This window comes from Apteryx mantelli, chromosome 1, assembly GCF_036417845.1.
Source record: "Apteryx mantelli isolate bAptMan1 chromosome 1, bAptMan1.hap1, whole genome shotgun sequence".
NCBI classification, from domain to species: domain Eukaryota; kingdom Metazoa; phylum Chordata; class Aves; order Apterygiformes; family Apterygidae; genus Apteryx; species Apteryx mantelli.
In genome coordinates, this window is record NC_089978.1 from 103169009 (window position 1) to 103190134 (window position 21126).

Genomic DNA, 21126 nt, shown 5'->3' on the forward strand with positions numbered 1-21126 from the left:
TTATAGGCTAATGGCAAACTTCAGATAGGGATCCCTTTGTTAACTGCAATATATCACCACTCTGCAAGGCAGCCAGTGAATCAGGACTGTCCACAGCCACTGCTTCCCAATCAGCAATGGTGAAACTCAAGGGTCTGGGTCTGTGTGCACATTGGACAAATCAAGCAGAGTCCCCAGCTCAGGTTTCATCCTTTAGCAAGCCTTTAGTGCTTTAAAATTTGTGCCATCATGATAGGGCTTTAAATGTTTCTTTTCTATCTATAGCTTTCAGGTTTCAAGAGGAGTAGGGAGGGTAAGTATTCACTGCGATGCTTTCTTAAAGTGGTCCACTGATCACATCTAGTGATAAAGAAGATAAGAAGATTTGGGTTATCTGCTTATCTATGTTTTGAGAAACGATGTCTCCTACCCCTTCTGCCAGCATGGTGCCTTAATGGACCAAAGGACTTTTTAATGCCCCTTTGTGGGTTACAATGGGGGCTTCATATACCCAGGACACTGCCTACACCTGATTGTAAATATCGGTATACATGAAATAAATAAAAGTTGCAGCCTGTCACTGAATCTCACATCAAGTGTCTCCATCCCCCTTTCCCTTTGTGTCTGAGCTAAATTCAGCTAATAATTGTCCATGGTAAAATATTTCTGTGCTGAAAGTTAGAAAAGCCCCAGGAATGCAGTGAGAATTGACTATAGAAGTAATAATGAAAAAAGTCCTTCTTATTCTCCACATAGTCTCCCTTCCACTTTTTTAATGTGCGTAAAAAATTCTTCAGAACGTTCTTCCCAAAACAGATTTTCTTCAGAAAATGATGTTTTAAAGATAGTGAGTTTTTCATGATTATAAAAACGATTGTGTCAAGATTGTGAGAAATTATCTTGTAGACATTTTTAAACTACTCCATTGTAAAATTTCAGTCTTCTGAGGAAAAAAAAAAATCTATTTTGGAATATAAAGTCTTCTTGACAAATAAAAGTTCTGACTTTTGAGCAATTCTACTATCAAACTTTGCTACCTATAACAGCTATGACAGAGAAGCAAATGCCAAGGCATAGAGAATATGAAATGAAAAATATTACTTTTCATTTGCAGGGATAAATGATATGCCTTAAGTGAAACAGTTACTTTGGGTAATGACAAATGTTCCCTCACTTTCTTCATAAAATTCTGTGTTTAGTTATCCTATCTGTTGGAGAATGGTATTAGACTCATTATATGGCGAATTTCAGTGCACATCAGAGTAACTTTCTTGTGAAGACTGTTGCCTGTATCTCTGTGAACTCTCATCCAACTAAGTGGAGTTTAACTTTAAAATGATGAATTTGTGGTTTTGGAAACCTTCTCACATTTTACCTTACTTCTGTGTCAGTCTTTAGAACTGGGAATTAAGCAGCAGAACCAGACAGGGAGCTGAACGTAGGTACTTGGGTAGCTGCTGCTGATCCTTCTGTGGTGCATAACGGCTAAGGTTGCTCTAATGCAAAAGAGAAGGGCAAAGAGAGAGCAGAAGGAATTCATGGCATAGTTGGGAAACTTTTTCCTGATCTCAATTCATAGTTGCTTCCCCTTTCCCTTTTCTTTTTTCAGTCCCTGTGCTCTTCCTCCTTTCTTAGTGTGGCATTGGTATTGCACATGTTTTGAGGGGGAGGAGTGAGGGACAAGGAAATGAGGTACGAAGAAGAAAAAAACTACTTGGTCCCCATGTAATGTTGATATACTTATCATAAAAAAAACACCTACTGGTGTTTTCTGTAAGAACATGTTGCATTACTTTCACGCCTTGTCAAATAAAGCATCAAGAAAAAAAGAAGACAAAAGTAAGTAGAGGGTGTTTAAACAGCAGTTCATCTATGTCTGAGAGCTGCAATCAGTAACAATAAATCCCAAAGGCTTTTTTTTTTTGGTCTGCATTAGCATTTTTCTTCATATTTCCTAGATTTTCATCAACATTCCTGTGTCTTTTTCTGCACTGTTCCTACTGCAACAGTAGAGACCAGATCCCAGACTCTGAAACCACGACATTCCAGTCCCTTTAGGCTTCTTATTTATCAACCTCCTTTAAACATCTCAAAGTATTATTCATTAATACATCTCATTCTACATGAGACGTGCTATAAGAGTGCACAAGCTGAAGGGCTGATGGTACCGAGCAGCCAGGGAGCCCCACTGGGGTGGGGATGCTGCGCCACCCTGCAGGTACCTCCCAGCACTGGTGGGGAAAGTGAGGGTCTCACTCGGGCCATCAAAGCAGTTGTGTTTCCTCCACTTGCTACGGGGGAGGATAGGGGTGTGATTTGCTGGGCCTCCTTCAAAACCTGAAATCTGGACTCTTCTGCACTTAATGAAGTTCTGCTTGCAACGAAATGTGTTTCTGAACAGTTGGCATTAGTGGCAGGCTGTTTTTCACTGTACTGGTGGTTGTGACCAAAGAATTTGCTGTGTCTGTAGGTACACACACACGCACGCACACACACACACACACACACACACACCATACAGAAACACACACATGCACACACACACAAAGTGAAGTTCTCTGTCTGTCCAGTTTAGAAAGACGCTGCTCCCCAAATGAACGATTAATGCTTGAAAAAAGTCTGAAAAATGGATATCCCTTTGACCTTTCTAAGGTTTGTCATTTAGTTGACATACCCATTACCTCAAAAATCAAATGTGTTTGTCTAAACATTATTCTGATGTTTGGTTTGGGCACCAAAGGTCAGACAGCTGACCACTAACTCGCTGACAGTGATCAATTCAGTCTCAAATCTTGTCACTTTCCCTGTTTATTCTGCTATCCATCTCTGCTTTGCCAGCCACCACCACCACTTTCTGCTGTTGAGGCGCTTTTAAACCTAACAATAATCCAATTTAGAATTGATCAATGGGAATGTGTGGTCAGTAAGCAAAATGACAAAGTCTGCATACAACCGCTGACCACAATCTGGTGGTATTTTACATAGGGCTGATTGCAAACTTAATATATGTAAACGGCTCCCAACCACAACTGTTCCAGCAGAGAAGAGGTGGTAGGGACCAAGGTTTCAGATGTTCAAGGCTGACACTTGTCTTGTGTAACAAATCTGTGCAGCATTCTGGTTCCTTATGCATCTGCCTATGTTCATTTGTACGCCAAAGCATTTCCTACAGTTAAAGGCAATGTTCAAGGTTTCACTGTGGTGTTTTTCCAATCAAATTCTACTGTGAAATCCAGCCCTGCTAGTGGGAAAAGTCTGTGGTGATAATTAGGAATATCCCAGTAGAAAAAACTCACCACGTCACACTGAGCTTTACACACATTGTGACTAGGAGGGAGAAGGAGGAATTCTAATTCTCAATATTTATACACTTTATTTTTAAAATGAGGAAAGTGAAGTACAAAAGGGATACCCCTTCTGTTTTAGTCAGGTAATGCAGAGTGATAGTATAGCAACAAGAAGGAACAACAATTTAAAAACTACTTCTTGGGCTTACACAGAGGAAAAGAAAGATGCCCAAATAAATGCATCCCAGATAGAAAAAAATATATTTAGGTAAACATCTGGGACAAAAATGTCCCCAATTTTCTAGGCACTTTTCAAATACTTTCTTTCATCCCTTCTGCTTGCCTCAGGAGACCCCTCAATCTTCTGGCTGCAGCTCACAGACCAGAATGGTGCATGATAAATGATCAAAAAGTGGAACGCTATTGTATATTGTGTGTGACAACATTTTTCATTAGCTGCTAAACCTAGCCCTAAATCTGCTTTGCTTGACTGCCTGTGTGACGATGTGCGGGACAGAAGCCTCCAGTCTTGGAAAAATTAGACATAAGCCTTGATAGGGGAGACTGATTCACAAAACCTTCTCACAGCAGCAGTTCAAAGTGAGAAGCAGATTCTACTCCAAGTATTTGTCTTTGCGTTCATATTGTAAGCACAGCTATGCCCAAACGCTAAATACTGGAGGTGTTTTTGTGTCACTGGTCTTTGTAGGGTGTATGGCAAAGCTCTGCCCAGCCTGTGCTCCATGGAGCAGTGTGTGGCCTGTACACTCATTTTCTCCACTGAGATTAAACTTTCTCTGCTTTGGAATGATTTTTGCTGTCTCCCAAATGCCAGCCTTGGTGTTTCTGCTCTGGACTGTTCACTGAGCCTGCTAGATAGGGTTTATTCCTGAAGAAAATTGTTGCTTGTCTACGTACCAATCCTTCTACTCGTCTTCCAGGTCTCAAGTGTCACCTTTCTTGTGTTGATTGTTTTATGAGGTGCACATGCACTGGCTATGCTGCTCCTGTGCAGATCACTTGTCTGAGCATTGGTCTGCACTGGTAAGCTCTAATACCCCTGCTACCGTTGTCGACCAATGGGAATCTGTCAAGATGAAAACCAAACACAGACTTTGTCCACAGCATTTTTAGCTATCAGTATGTGTCCTGGCAAGTGCTGACTGATGTTGCTGGGATGATACCATCTATCTGTCACAGAATATGGCATCTGCCACAGAGTATGGCAGAGACAGCACCAGACCAGATGACAGCTCTTTGCTATGATTTGGAAGTGACATATATCAACTGTTAGGTCCAAGTCTTGGCTGCAGTTTCCATCCTCAGGCCAGGATGCAGAAGGTCTGGAGCTGGGTGCTGCTGTGTGCCTTTTCCTTGTAGTAAGGAGGGAAAACAATTTGTAGCACAGAAGAGCTTCTTTCCTGATAGTACTGGGGCTTTCTGCCCTCTTCCAAGGGACAACTGAGGACATGTGATCTTGGTACAGCCACGGATCCAAACAGGTCTTGGAGTCTCTGCTCCAATTGCCATAGCACTATCAGCGGTAGGAGGACACAGTACCATTGGTGTCACTTTGTCTGCTGCAGTTGGCTTTTGGTGTGCTACAGAAACTCCTGTTTGGGCTACATCTCCTTCTCCACAAGGTGACTGGCACTGCTCTTAAGCTATCTCCTTGCCTCTAGCCTTTGACAAGGAGGTCATTCATGCCTTCAGCATCCTCATGTGAGCTGCTGATGCCAGTCTTTTGTTGGCAGATTTCAGATGCCCTGCTGCCTACTGTGGATGATTTTGATATGACATTTTCTGAGGAATGGCATTCCTCTTGAGAAGGGCAGCAAAATTCCCCAGGGCATCATGGCCCCTTGACTAATTCCTTTACGCTGGAGCTGCATTTTTATTGTTTCTCTGCTTGATCCTGCAAAATTTATGTGGCAGACTCTAATCTTTCTCAGTGCTGCAGCCAAGCTGAGTGGCAAACTTTTAGGCCTGGCAGATTTTCTCTTTTTCTATTGTTTCTCTATCCTCTTTTGTCATGATGAGGAGCAGAGGGAAAATCATCATTTCATCATGCATGCAGAGTAACTTCAGATAAATGGATCCTTGAGATGGTCTCTCTAAGCTCTTGTATTCAGTTCTTCTCTTTGCTGTACTCAGCACTCCTCTCTTTCTTCAGTCCACTTGAGAGAACTTTTCCATGATGACCTGCTTTGACAGGAGGATGAATATAATTACCTTTGATGTCATAAAGTAAAATTAATTTCTTACTTGAGTTTCGTCCTATGATTTTGACTGCCGATTCTCTGGCTGAGTTCTCTAGAAAGCAAATCAGCTGGATATCATTTGGCTTGGGCATGGGAATGTAACTTCAGTATTTGGGGATGGGAGTTAAACCTGTCTTTCATTGTGGAATCAGTGTACTCCTAAAATATGTGCAGTGACATTCAAATGCTTTGAAGATAGCTGCTGAGAAATGTACATAGAAGCAAAAGACTTAGCTGGGGAATGTTACGAGATATTTTTAACAAATATTTTTATGAATTTTTAAATTATCTGTCCATTCTGAATTTGTGTGTGTATTTCTATGTATGAACGGTAAGAAAGCAGCTTTGCTTATTTCCACAGAAGCTTTCATGCTTGTAGATCAGAACCGCTGAAAACTGTGTTTACAATCTGATCCATGGGAGCACATTTGAGCTTTCTATTCTCAGTATTGTAAATGCTACTGAAATTACTATTTACATAGTTTTAGCATCTTATATACACCAGGAGAACTGTCCAGCTACAAAACTGAGTAGACCACAGCACAGGTAATTAGCTAGCCAAACAGGTCTCTTTTGACAGTAGTGAAGGAGTTACTAAATTTCCAAATCTGCAGAGGTTTACTAAAAATTAGGAGGAAAAAACTCAAAGGACATGACATGATTAATAGTTCTTATATAGCAATAATTTACTACATGTTGTTTCATACAGATCCCTGATATGCAAGATCCATTGCTAGTATAAATTTAAGTAGCTTCATGGAACACAGTGGGGTTATGCTCATGGATAATAACACTGTGGCTCCAAGTTCAAGTATTTTAACCAGGCATCAGGTTCTCCTCCCTTTCTCTGTCTTCAAAAAGATGTTTTAAAAATTAAAGTCTATTCATTAGGAAAGACCTAGTGATTTATTGACAGCATTGTTACACCTATTCTAATTTTGCCAGAGTTCCAGAGTTGGACTACGTGGAAATAATGGCCTTTCAGGTATGATTTCTTTTCTTCCTCATTTTTGAGCACATTTCTCTGATTGGAAAGTTCGGATAATGCTGCCGTATAACAGATTTAGATTCATATCAGCTCTACTCATTTAAAACCATGATCAGTTAATATTTTCATACCCTCCTACTCAATAGACATTAGTTTGTTGTTAAAATAATAACACATCTCAGCAATATAATCTTCCTTTGATAGCCTGTTCAATATATTTTTAGAATGCAATTAGATCATATCAGTACTGTGACAGTAAATTGATGACCTTTTAATTATTTCAGGATAGCTGAGTGCATAATCATTTTTCTTATACCTTGAGAAAACAGAGGATGCTTTGTGAATGAATTATAAATTTAAATATGGCAAGGTCTTTTTGGTTTTCATCTTTAAACAGATTGTTTAGTTCTTACTGCGCAGTGGAGGGATGTGAATAGACATGTACTTAGTCCCAACATTTGCCTTACTAGGAAGTTTGTGTAGCAGAATCTTTCAAAATGGAAACAGTGTGAGCAATACATATCAGATGATTAAGATGTGCTTTTCACCAACGTCAACACATATTTTTTGGCCAGCTCTGGGTTTGTGCTGTGGGCGGTGAACATTTGGAATATGTAGTCTTTTATGACCGAACTCCGTGAGCCGTTAACAGTGAGGTTATCATCCTCAGAGCAGCTGTAGCACAGCACGGCCGCCTCCAGAGCAAACTGCTCATCTCTTATGTTCTGCAAGGGCCTACTTCTCACAGCCAGACTTTGGCCAATGTGCTTGCTGTTTGGATCCGAGGTGTCTGTGCAACACTGCCAACAGCTGTGTCTCTTGGGAGGCTTTTTATTTTTCCATTTTTTTGAGGGAAGCTCAGATAACAGCAGATGCTCAGGAAGCTTGGTTCAAATAAGGGTCCCAAACCAAAACAACAGAGGCCTGAGTTCTTGGTCTTTGTGACATGCACAGATCAGGATGCGGGGAAAAGATGCTTATTATTTTAGCTTTTAGACTGTGACCATTGATGCTGATCCACACAGCTAGTCCTATGAATCCCAAAACTCTTGAGATTCATAGGGGGCTCTGTACTGACGTGGGAGTTGCTATGGTAAGAGTAGTAGACCAAGTCTTTTAAACACTTGGGGTGACAGTGTTCCCTGATACAGAAGTACATCTAACAGCTTGCCTCATTAGCCTTTGACCCAACAACTAAGTAGAGAGTGGAGGTTTGTACACACCTGAAGAAAGACTATATGTGGGAAATGATGGTTTTTTTTCCCCCCTAATGAAATTAAAGTCATCTATTTAATCTTCATCAGAATTTTTAGAATCATTAATTCAAGACAGAAGTAGGACTGCTTTATAGCAAAGCACCTCATATAAGTGACTTTGATGTATTATTGTGTATGGGGAACATACACTGTGCCTCAGGTGAGCTTTTTGCTGGGTACACTTTGTAACTGAATCAGGGTTATGATTCACTTTCATATAGCTTGGTTAGGTTTTGCTCTTGCTGGTTTTTTTGGTTGTTTTTTCTCTTGGCTGTTTGCAGCAGTGCGAGTGCTTCCACTGCACTGCTGCTGACAAAGATTTCCATTAAGGGCACTCCCTTACAATGATATAAACTTTTAGCTTTGTTTTAAGTGGTGGGAAAGGGACAATAGGGCTTACATGAGGAATGAAGCTCATGCACTTTTATGCACCTGCAAGCCAGCCATGGAGCACACCCACAGCAGAACAAGACCAGGGCTTCGCACAAGACTAAGAACACTACATGGAAAAGGTAGCCCTCTTGCTCCACTTATCCTCAATGAAAACATTGATTAAAGCCTTATAAGCTACAGAACAGGCTTTTTTAAGATGAACAACCTAATTTGTGCCAGTTCACACTGCTTATCTGTCTAATTTATAAAGTTCATGCTATGAGTTAGACCATGAAATGTGCTTTTGGCCAATGCAGGGCAGTTAGCTAAAACAGCTATTCAAGGAAACATATTCTCTCCTTTGTTCCAGCAACTTAGCATTTATTTTCCACCAAAGGCAGCAAGCTGCTCACCACAGCTCCTTGCCCAAACCAAAGGATGTCTACTTCAAACATTATCAGCTTTGCCCTACAGAGTTGCCACAATTTTTAACAGATGGTGCAGTGTCTATACACTGTATTGTTCAGATTAAACTGCATGAGGACTGTATGTGAGTAATACTCTAATATGACTTAAAGCCAGCCAAACTGGGAAAATTCAGTGATAACGCTGAAATCCACAGCTCACACTCAGCCTTGCAGCTTATACAGTATGGTACACAATGTGATACACTGTTCTGAAACCCCCTGTAACTGGCAAAATGGCATTAAAGTATCATAACATTTTTTCCTAACTTCTGAATTCCCTTGCTTTTATTAATGTTTTTTGACCTGAGCTTCTGTGGTTTAATTTCCTGTAGGTATCAAATAACAGTGAATCTAGCAAAGACCTTAACCTTTAGTTTCTTTTGAATTTAAACCTGCCTCATCTTGACAGTTTTTAAACTGGTCTTAATTCCCCTCCTTCTCTCCCCCCTCCCCCCTTACTGCTTGCTCTTTTGTATTGCATAATATCAACTTATTCTCTATACTAATCTGAGCTACCTTTTTCATTGGGTAGACTTTGAACACCACCACTAATATAACAGACCAAGCAGGCAAATTTCTATCTACAGTAAAATAAAATTTGTTTTACCCAAGTGTTTTGGGACTGCTCAGGGCAAAAGCTTGCATCATGCAGAGCAGCGACTGCATTGTCTGGCCCAGAGGAGTGGCAGCGCTGCCCTCTCGCACTATTTGACTGCGCTGCAATGAGAAACGCTAGGCATAACACCAGGGCTCTGCATTTCCAGTGACTTTCCTCTCCTCTAACATGTCTATGCTTTAGCTGGGATACTTCAAGTTTACAGCAGCATCAGAGGGTGATCAAAAATATCACTTCTATGAGTTTGAGGAACCAAGAAACTACAGACTGCAGAAATTACTAAGAGATGTAACTTGCATTATGCCACAGGCATGAAAAGAATACACAGAAAAGTTATCTCCTGCTTAATTTTCTACTGTTTTCCTCACCATCTTACTTTGCTTTTAAAAATCCCTCTCTGGAGCTGACTTTGCTTAACTTACCCTGCCTACTTTTAAGCTCCTTTCTTTCTGAGTAGAACCCATAATTAGCATGGCTTACATAATTTTAGACTGCCTGCTTGCTTTCTGACAAGGTAAATACATCACAGGAAAGCACATTTGCTAAAGCCAGGGCTCAGGCAAGCTGAGCTGCCATGTGCCAGCATCTGTGTTAACAAACATCACCTGCCTCATTTTACATTCTTTGATTTAAGGGCTTCCTTCAGCATCAGAAAAGTTTAGCAAGAGTGATTAGGGTCAAAGCTCTGAGGAGAATCTGTGCCCTGTAATAGGAAAGGGTACTGGGTATTTAGGTATTATACTTGATGTTATCTCTCAGTTGTCATTGTGAAAGTCTTAGTGAAATTTCTGTGTTCTAGGTCAAAAGTAGGTTGCTTCACATATAGTGATAGGAACTGTGAGGGTTAATAAATAAGTATATCATTGTGTGGGCACTAACTTGTAGACATGCAGGAAGCCTAGTTATGAGTCTTGTCTAGTGGGTTAGTCTATTCTAGTATTTTGCTAGCTACTAAAGCAGAATCCTAAATGTTCTGACAGACTTGTCCCCTGGGGCTTGATAGTTCAGTCCTTGGATTATTTCCACGTGAGTGAGAAGAGTTAATGGAGGGAATCCTGTGGGTGGCTGGGCCTTCTTTGAACACCCCTGATTCTGTGTTGCACTCAAATACCATGGCAGCAAAATGCCTCCAGATTAGGTTTGCTCAGTCTGATCACAGGCATGTCCCCTTATACCTCCCTTTTTCAGATCTGTGGAACCCACAACGCAGTCCAAATCCAGAAGCCACTTCAGGGCAGTAGCTGCCAGCATCAGTTTCCTGGGATGAGCAGGTTTTGAGGAATTTGAGGGGGTTTTTTTACAGGCCATGGAGTCTGAAATAGCTTGGCATCTTCAGGCTATTGGCTTTTGTTTGTGGAGCCTGCAAGCTATTTTGATGGTTCATTTCTATCAATCATGTGAATTTTTAGTGTTTTTTTTTCCCTCCAAATGTGCAGGGATGTATAATACATTGAAAAGGGGATCTGAAGAGTTTTTCTGGTTTTCTGAAAGGGAATCTACACCTTTCACAATATTTTCTCTCTTTCCTCCTTTTTGCTGCTGTCACATCAGTTTTCACTTTGCTCAATGTGCTCTATTTTGACTGTTCCCTTTGATTCTGCTGTTACAGGCTTATACATCTGAAAATGCTAAAACTAAAAATTCTCTGAAACTCAGGGTGTTTTGACTCAAATTTTAAGGAGAGGCTAAATGAAGTTTATTCCCCACTCATGCACAAGGAACTCTTTATTTCGCTCTTTGCTGATTCGCAGACTAACCAAGTCTGCAGAGCAGTCTTGGATGATGTGTGCTGAGCCAGCAGAAGTAAACCAAAGCATTTCTACGCTAACTGGATGCTGCCTTTTTGAAAGAGCTTAACACACATTCCCTGCCTGCATTTCTTCTCTTGGCCTTTTGGTGTCATTCTGTGATTAACAAGAAGAGCAAAGAGCCTCATAATTGCTTCCCTGCTCTTCCTTTCAGAGCAAGACAGAGTTTGTAGCAAATGATAATATGTGCTAAAAGACATTGATGTGACTAATTTGATAAAAGTTAAGGACTGAGTTCAGCCTATATGCTGGACCCAGTTCCTACAGGGCACTATGAAAGGCGTGCCAATCTTTTAAAGTCAGTAAGGTGACTTCATATCTAGATCAGCTATAAATGAGATGGGGTAAAAGGGTAAGGAGACTCCTATACAGCCCTACCATATATGAGTGTTGAACACAGACAGGCCTTGGGCTCAGCCGATCCCCTGGAGTGTGTCTCTGAGTGCCTGCGTTGGCCAGAAGTGGTGGATGTGGTACAATGGCTGCTACGTGCCGCCTGGGTGAGGGGAGAAGGGCACAAATGCTGCCTGGAAGTGCGAGGCTGTGCTGTATCAGTAAAACCTTGAAAGGAAAAAAAATGTCAAGACTGAGCTTTCAATGTGCTGTCAGCTGTTCAGCTGCTGTTAAAAACCAAAGACTATTAAATGAGATAGGCATAGACAGGATGGGAAGGTACTGTGTGATAATTACTGAGGGATTATGCTGTAATGTGAATGTGCAAGCAGGAAAACTGTGTTTTGTGTGTCCCCAGGAACCAGGAAAGGCTGCGTTCTGGTACGCACCCCTGCATCTTGTACAGGGAAGATAAACACAACAGGGCTGAGTGCATAGGGGAACTGAAAATGTGGTAAAGCTGTACCAGTGATGGATTTTTTTGGTTTGCTGATTGGGCTGGAGAAAGAAGAAATGAGCTGTGATCTAATAGGAAGTTTTCCAGACAGTTCAAAAAGTTTTTTTTCTTTCTTTTTTTTTGGAAAAAAAGAAGGTCAAATGGACCATTTTCTTTGATCTAACAAAAAATACTCCAGCACTCAGAGGTGTGTGTGGGGGAGGGAGGTAGTGCAGGTTTTAAGGAGAGCTACATCTGGTCTATCACATGCAAAATCTATACTCATTTAGCAAATTCAGGATGTTCACTTGTACAGATGGCAGCATGTTTCTATAGCTTCTGCCTCTTTAACCAGTAGTGATTGCAAGCTCTGAATACTCTGTAAAATGTTTCCTGTCTGATCTGAAAACTGAGCTCTGTCTTCTTTTATGCTGGGTGGTTACTCATGCTATTTTGCAGAAGGAACTTCACCGTCCCTCTGCTTACACAAACAGACAACAGACAGTCGAGGACAGTCACGGCTGGTTAAAGAACTGCCTCTGCCGCATTTCATTCCTGTGCATCAGGTTAATTGTGGTTTGGCAATACAAGAGTTCCTCAGTTTCTTTGTGTTATTACTGGTATGGGCTGTGATGCCATTCCTGCTTTAAACTAAAGTCTTGCAGGATTTTGCCTCCTTGATTTCAAGATTTTTTTTTAGATTTCTTTAAATCATGTATTGTGAGCACAGTGGTGTAAATGAGTAAAGTGTATATTGTGACTGTGTTAGAGCAGGTATGGTGTGGTGGTGTGGAATCGATAGACCTGGCTGGTCAGTCTCTTCAAACTCTGACTAAAGTCCACTTTGTGCCTGCTGGAGAAATTGCTGATCACTTCAGGCTGTTGGGCTGAAACGTCTAATAGCTGTTTCAGAACCTACCAAATTGGGAGGCGCTTGAGAAATGATAATGCAATCCTGCCAGCTGCTTTAGAAGGAATCATTTATTTTCTACAGAGCTATCCCGCAGAAGACACTTTAGTCTGCTGTCTTGAAACCTCTGCCAGCTAAAGGCATGGAGGAAAGCTTTATATCTGTGGTAGAGCACAAAACAGTGTTTTTTTTTCTGATGAGTTCTCTTCAAATAGTATTTTTGCCTTCTTTGAGTACAAACAAATATTTATAGCCATTGGTATGGGTTCTGCTTGAACATGTGTGTTAAGTAGTGCCAGAGAGGGTTTTGTTTTCCTTTAGATTTTCCTTAAAATATTTCTAGACATGTTGAAAATGCTATAAAAATGATCTCTCTCTCCCTCCTTTTCCCCTTCTTCTCCTTGTGAATAAGTCTTTAGGAACAGGAATTAAATTAACACAGTTGGATACCTGGCATTACATTCCACAACCTATCAGATGAAGAATACTAAAAAGATCAAATCAAAAATCTTTAAGGAACTTGGACAAATCTGCATTTTTGCTGCCAGTATTTCACAACCCTGCTCGATTACATTCTCTGTGCCTTGAAACTCTCAACATGGTGGAAAATGAGTTATGAGATTCTTCTTAGAAAAAGCATTTAGCCTTCATTGATTCATCTAGGGAGAATTTTTCCAGTGTACTGGAAAGATCTGAAACTGGCACTTCTTCTGCAGTAACTAAGATGCTGAAGATAAGAATGATGATTCTGATTCAAAAGCACTTTTTCAGCCGAGTGCAGAACCTGAGCAGAGGGACCACCTCTATAAAAAGGTCTCAGTTTGCTCCAGAACATAGTTGAGGCTATTTCCAGGCATGAGAATCAGCCAGTCTCTCCTTACTTCATAATAATGGCAGTGAGATTTGAAAAATACTGAATTTTAGGACATGCTTAAAACTGAGCAAACCTGTTTTCCACAGTCCACTTAAGGCTCTCATTAGCTTTCCATAGATTTTGAATCAGCTACAGTCACCTTGACTGGCACCTCAGTTGTATACCAGGGTTATTCGCAGAGTCTGGGCTGCAGACTTGCCTCCATGCCTGCTTCAGTCCTTCAGAGATCACTTGCTTGTGCTGAGATCCTACAAACTGCTACACTGGTGGCCCTGCCACAGCTGCCTGGGTGGCGGGCTGATGGGGCTGAGGAAGGTAAGCTTGGGCAGCACTACGCTGTTCTGCCTGGATCCTTCTGTCCCTCTAGCTCTGGGAAACTCAGGCGATTCACAGGAGGGGGCTTGACAACTTTTCTCAGACAAAACTTGTTGGATGTACTCATCTTTTGATTTTGAGGCCTTTCCTCCATCCCTTCAGACCCCTCCATGCTGACAACACCCATGTCTTCCAGAAGAGTGTCTTCCATGTTTCCTTTTCAGTCTGCTTTTGAGTGATGTTCTGTCATACTGCAGGAAGAAAAAAAATGCAAGTTTTTTTTATCCTGTAGCAAGGTGCTGGCCTCCTTCCATAAACCCTATTCTCCACAGAGATAGAAGACAGAAGTACTTTTCGGAACCAGTTCTAATCTTAAAGTTTGGTTTGAGGTTTTGTGCTGAGGTTTGAAGTGACTCATATTTTGCAAACAGGTCTGCTCAGTCTTTTAGAGCTACACCACCTATTTAAGATAGAAATATGCAAGCTAGTACATTATGCATACTGCCTGCATGCTCCAAACCACAAGTTGCTCAAAAAAGCCAGAGTGGTGAATCCTGCTGGGAAAGTTCAAAATAATGAAAGAACAGTCACTTCTTGCTCTATTGCTATCTATGACAGCTATATTTGTGATGCCAAGTCACATAGGGAATTTAAAGCTAAAATATAGTTAATACAAGCCTTCAATCAGTGCTGGTTAGTCACATGTTCTGTCAGTACCTTCCACTGTGCAATTAATCATACAGATTAAGTGACATATGTAAGTAAGTACGTATGTAGCCTGTTTAGAAAGAGAGTGAATATTGTATTTTTCTGCTCAAAAACATTGCTTCATGTTTTAAGATTTAGGACATTCTTACTCTGCCAGAGACTCGCTTCATTCAAATGTGAACAAATATTTTGCTATCTTTTGAAACAGGTAAAAGGAAAAAGGTTATTTTACCTTTAGAGGGTTTTTTGCTGCATAGCTCTAGAATTTGCAGAATGACAATAATAAAACAGAAAAACCAACAGAGGAAAGTGTAGTGCTAATGGAAACAAACATATTTTTCCATGCTCCTTAAGAAAAACAAAAGCAGCTGCCACTTTTTGTTGAATGGTATCTCTGATTGGACTGAAACTGTTCTGTGCTATTCTTTTGCTCTAATGGGGGCAAATAAAATATTCTTCTGCACAACCCAGGGGAGTAGTTAGCCATCTCCTCTTAATTTGAGTGATCTTTAGATTTCTTATATGAGGTTCTGAATCAGGCAAAGTGCTCAGAGTCAGCTCTTATCTCTACATAGTAAATAAGGTTGAAATTAAAAAAAGAGCCATTAGCAATCGATATGGCTGAGAGATTTAATTTGCAGCACATGCTTGTTTTGTTTTATTGTTATACACCCTAAGAGTTCCAAGGGATTATTTTCTTCTTATTATATTTGCAACATTTTTCTACATAATCTGCCCTTTTCTGCTTACACTATTTGCTTTTTGGCTGGTCCGTTCCTGTGGCATTGCTACCTTGCTGAAGGGGTAAAGAAAAGTGATCTTACTGTAGCAGAGACAGACCGTGCCGTCTTGTGGCTAGCATGCTGGCGGAATTATAAAAAAGAAGACCGGTCAGAGCCCTCCCTCGAGATGGGAAGTATTCCTCTTTTGCCAGCTTGGGAGTCAGAGGCAATTCACTGCTCTGAGTTTTCCATACATGGTAGAAAAGCCAGAGGCCATTACAAATACAGCTCCCTCAAAACTGTTCTTCAGGATAAAATGCAGCTGTTCAATATAATGGTTTAATAATAAAATGTATTTTCTGTAACTCAATAGAGCAAATGCAGTTGGGGTAGACATTGGAATTGCTCATCCCTGCCATTCTCTTCGGGGATAAGAGCGTCTTGACACAAAACTGTGGCTGAGGAATGAAGCATACAGTGGCAAAACAGGTGGTGAATTTGTGCTGTAAAGTCAGAGCTGCAGCTTGCTCGATGCCTGGGACTAGTGTGTATCTATTGCAGTGAAAAACTGGGTTTGCCATCCCAAGACTAAAAAGCAGAGAGAGAAGCTAAATGCACCAAGGAATGAAAGCTATTCTTTCTATAAGTACTTAAAGCTGCTTGTGCTATGTCTGGTGGCAGCCCCTTTAGGCAAGATGTGTGTTTCACCCAGGAAAATCTGAATGTGATCCCTCATAGAGCAGTTTTGGCTTTCTGCTGGTGAGGAGATCCAAAATCCAAGGCTGCCCATTTACCTCAGCGGCTTGTGCTGCCAGCCTTGTGTGATGGTGCCCTTCATCCCCCATGATCTGCAAAGGAAATAATACAAACCTGTGACAGGTAGCAAGCCAGGTCCCAAGTAAATTCCTAACAAGATTTGGCTTTAATTTCAACTATCCAGTGTTATAACATCAATTTGAAGAATAAGTATGAAAATAAAATATAAAAATAAATAGTCATGGAAATGTGGAAATGCTATACTTACTCTGTATTCTGCAAGATGAATATTGTGAAAGTCAAGCAGATTTACCCCAATTAAAATTCAATTTGTATCAAGTCTCTCTCAGTCTTTGAACCCATATGTCAGATGTTTCACATACACACTCAGAAATAAATATTCCTGCTGTACATTAATTATAGTAAAATTTCATTGTAATACATCAAACACTTAGAGAAATACTCTTCTTTTAATCAATACTATTTTCAAAGCAAACATGTCATACAGTTCGTAGAAACAAGTTTAGCTCTGTGTATTCCTAGCATAACAGTACAGAACATTTTTTTCATTTAGCTTCTACAATGTCTTTGAAACACAAAATTGATGCAACCTAATGTATAAAGCTTCTCTTTTGGTCTGTTTCATTAGACCTATCACATTTATATAGGAATAGTTAAATTTGCATCTTTTTTTTTTTTTTTTCTGCAAAAGAGTGTAAGGTAGTTCATCACCTTAATGTCTGCTATTTTGTCAAGGCCTGATAATTTAAAAATCTAGGAGATGAGCGTGGCTCAGTGCTCTCCTGGCATAAGTAACCTGTTAGATCTAGTCACTTGCTATCAGTCATAAATTAACACTGCCTGTAAAGCATGCAATTTACATTCTCCCATATGTCTAGCTGGTAGGCAAGCACCATGCCCTTTCAGGAATGATGCTTTAGTGGGTAAACACAAAAAATCTGAGAGTGAAAGACCTGATCTGAAAACTGACTTTTGTTAGTTATTTCACCTGCTCCAGCTTCCAAAGGGTAATTTTTCTATTCATAAGTAGCACAGGCTGTAAGTGGAGTCCTAGTGCTTTGAATGAAAGATTTGAGCCCATCATAGGAAAGAATGGATTGAAAGGACAGATTTTGTGGATGTTGCTTCTTGAAGTGATAATAGTGCTGTATATATCAAACATTTAAAGGACAATGAATTTTTTAGTTGTGGGTTAAACTGAGTATTAATAGCATATCAATATGGTCAGGAGTTTTATCTAAAAGCCTCCTCAGCTAGGAATACCATGGAAGTGATTTTAATCTGTTCATTGTGAAAGAGAATTTCATTTTAGGCTCTTTTTACCTTTTTGTATTTAGACACTTGTGTTGTTTAGGCAATGTGTTTTATTTATGCATGCATTATTATATACATATGTACTCACATAATAGTGTTTTGAAATCCATCTCAAAAACTCTGTGAATTATTAAAAGAGAGTTTTGTCTTTTTTTGTGATGTATTTAAATCTGAGCCAGGTAAGACATAACAGTAAAAAAAAAAAGCTGAATAAAGCTGAATAAAAGAGTTCTTAATCTAATTGAAGTTAATGGACCTTAAGCAGAGATGAGTATGTAATCATCCCTAACAAGCATTAAATTTGCAGTTGATAAGCTGGGAGAGGCTGCAAGAACACTTAGAAGTCAGGATTAAAACTGAGAATGATCTTAATGAGATAAATAATCTGAAGAAAAAAGTAGGATTTGATTCGATAAGGACAGAGGCAAATACATTAAAGTAAGAACAATCATTTGCAGAAGTACAAGAGGAGGATGACTGGGTAGGTAGTAGCAAGGCCAAGCACCCCTGGGAGGTTACTGCCATCATGAGATGGACACAGGTGTCCAGGTGCATCCTTGGGCCCCGGGTAAGATCTGGGCTCTCAGGTCCCTCCTGGGAGCTGTTGGGCTCCAGGGAAACCCTCTGGCTTCTGCCCACTTGCCCGAGGTCATGCAGGAAACCTGCAGTGGTGCACGGATGTGAAACTGCCTCTCATGTCTAGGGCTCCTCTGCAGCAGGGAGTCGTCTTTAGAGAACAGACAAATCTCTGTTTTGGCATTTTTGGATATGAACACTGAGATTTTAATGATTATGAACTACAGCTGTTTTTGTTCTTTTAAGCGAAACATGCTGTTGAGCTGGAAGACATCATTAGCTTCAATTGGACTCTCTTCCTGAGTACAAATGGGATAAAAGTGCTGGGTTATAATGTTTGTTTGTATTTCCATTAATTCTCAACATCTTCTGTAATAAAGGGAATCTTCCAACCTAATCTGTACCTCCTTAGATTTAGGAGTACAAGGAAGGCCAGCTGGCAGTACCATCTCACCTAGTGACCAACCTGGAACAAGTTTGGTGCTTGAAATAGACAAGACAAATGAATCGACCAGTATCATAAAATCCATAATTCTGTATTGTCTCCAGTTCCTGCAGTTTTAGCAACACAGAGTCATTAATGCTCCTACCATTCTGTTGTAATTTCTTGTGTAAATAAGTGTAATCTTCCAAAACTGCTAAACTTTGATTGTTTGAAAGTTTAGTTGGTATCAAAAATTTTGATGATATTTCACGACTCTCTCAATTTCTCTTTATTTCAGAGGTAATAGAACAACAGAGCTGATATCTAACTTCAGCAGAGCACTGTAATATTTTTGAAAGGAATAAGGTGACAGCAATATTGGTAATGTGATAAATTTCTATTCTAAGACAAAATGCGTTTCTTTTGGCAGAATTTTAATTGGTAGGAGAACTTGTAGAGCAGGACTACATTGCAGACTAAATAATAAGAACACAACTTTCTAAACCTATTATAATAATCATACTTTACAGTTTAATTTTCTAATGCTATTTTTCAGTGGTTTGGAGAGTGCTGAAAAAGGTGTGCAACTTTTTAGAAGGACAAAGATGCAGCTTCATCCTGGAAACTTAGAGAGATTCCTCCAAAGCCTTTGTTTGCCCTAATATTCCATAATGTTAGGCTTTTAGAGTCAATAACCCATTAGTAATCAAGAGATGTATCATTTATTAATTATGCACCATATTAATATTTAATCTTTTGGGTTGCCGAGCATATTTCTAAATCTACTTTTTAATTACATTAGAAAAAATAAATCTTTAAGGCAACCATTAGAAAAGTCATTTTTCTGCGCATTATGACTTCAATTACTTTGAAACAGCTGTCTGTGAACTCTCTGTGATGGTACAGTACTTGGTAAAATGGCCATCTCAGCTCATCCAGGCTCTCCACTCGTTTGAAAGCTAATTGAATATTAGAGCAAAGGGAATGTTATGAAGAATTTCCTATGAGCACTAAAGTACTCTGGAATTAGAACTGGAAACATGGTGCCAACAGCCGGCCACCGCCTGCTTGGCAGGAGGGTGCCAGCTGGTGATAAACAGTGATCGGCCTCTAACCTGAGCTGTGATTTCTGGCTCAGTGCGCAATGTAAAACAGGGGTATTAAGAGACTTGCTGTCTCTCAGGTTAGGCGTGGGAAGCGTATCTCCCACAGCTGGATTCCCTGGCTCAGGGGAGCTGGAGGGAGCTGGTCATCCAGTTCAGCTTCCCTGCCATGTGAAGATGTAGGACTTGCGTCAGCCCAACCCACCATAGATGGTGGGAGATGAGGCTAGAGCTGAGCTGGCTCATGCAGTGGACAGCGGATGGGCTCCCTGCTCTTGTGATGTAGCTCTCGCAGGCGGATGCAGCTTCTGGGCTCGTGTCAGCTGGTCCCATCCGGGCCGTTACCCACCAGGCACAGACACAGGGAACGAGGATAAATTCCAGGGTCCTGAGTCCTGCACACAGCAATGTGCCTGGAAAAGCAGAGATTTCCTCCATAGCTTTGCATGAATGTATTATTAATAATGATAATGACATTACAGTAGACCAGTATCCAATCAAGCTAGGCATGTGCAGAGACAAAACATAAGTACTTTGTTTCCCAAAAGATCAAGTCTGATAAACCATTTCACTTAAGTGCCATTTGCCCTGCATGCTCCTTGAACATGTCAGTGGGCTGTTTCAATTGTAGAACGTTTCTTAATGTTTTCCTATGTCAAAATCTGAGTATTAAATGTATTAGAGTAATTGTTTCCCCCATCTCTTTTACCCCACCTCTTCTAGTCACACATGCAAAACATTTGCTGATATATGATAACCAGAGTAGCACTGTGATTATTTGGGTACCTATAAAGGAGACTATTTATTTGAAAGTTGTGGACATTAGAAGGAATGCAATAATTTCAGAAACAGCCTCTGGAAATGCATCCTTTCAGCCATAAAGTGATGTACAAAGAAAACAACTTGATTGTTGGTGTGAATGCTGTGTTTATTGGAGTATTCAGCTGAACAAGGACAAGCAGGAAAGTTAAGACAAATTACTTAAAGGTTTGAAGTCAGTCTACATGAAGAATATATACTAAATCCCAAAGGGCATATTCTTATTAGGAGCAAAATGGTCTTAGTTCTGTGAAAGTTTTTCCACTTTTCTACTCCAGACCAAGAAAGAGAAGTTTTAAATGTGCTTAAATTAGGTGACCACACTCCTGAAATAAAAGAGTGTCTGGAGTCTGACTCTGGCTGAAGCCCTGAATACTGCATATGACCCTGGCAGCATTTTATAATGAACTCAAAACCAAACAGAAATTACAACAAGGGAGCCTAATGCTTAACTCTCTGAAAAGATTTACATTCAAATTCAGAGCTGGTAATGACTTCATCTACTTTAAAACTAGACTCTATGCTTTCTTAGAATGAAACATTATTAGTACCAAGAAGTCTTTATAAAGATCCTTGAAAAGGATGTCACTTATGTCACCAACAGAACAGTATTCTCCTTTCACAAATGAATTTCATGTGCAAAATGACTTAGAGTTATAATCTGCAGAAGACACTTGAGTCAGTCTACAGAAACAAAATTCAGAAGTGAGGAGGAATTGTT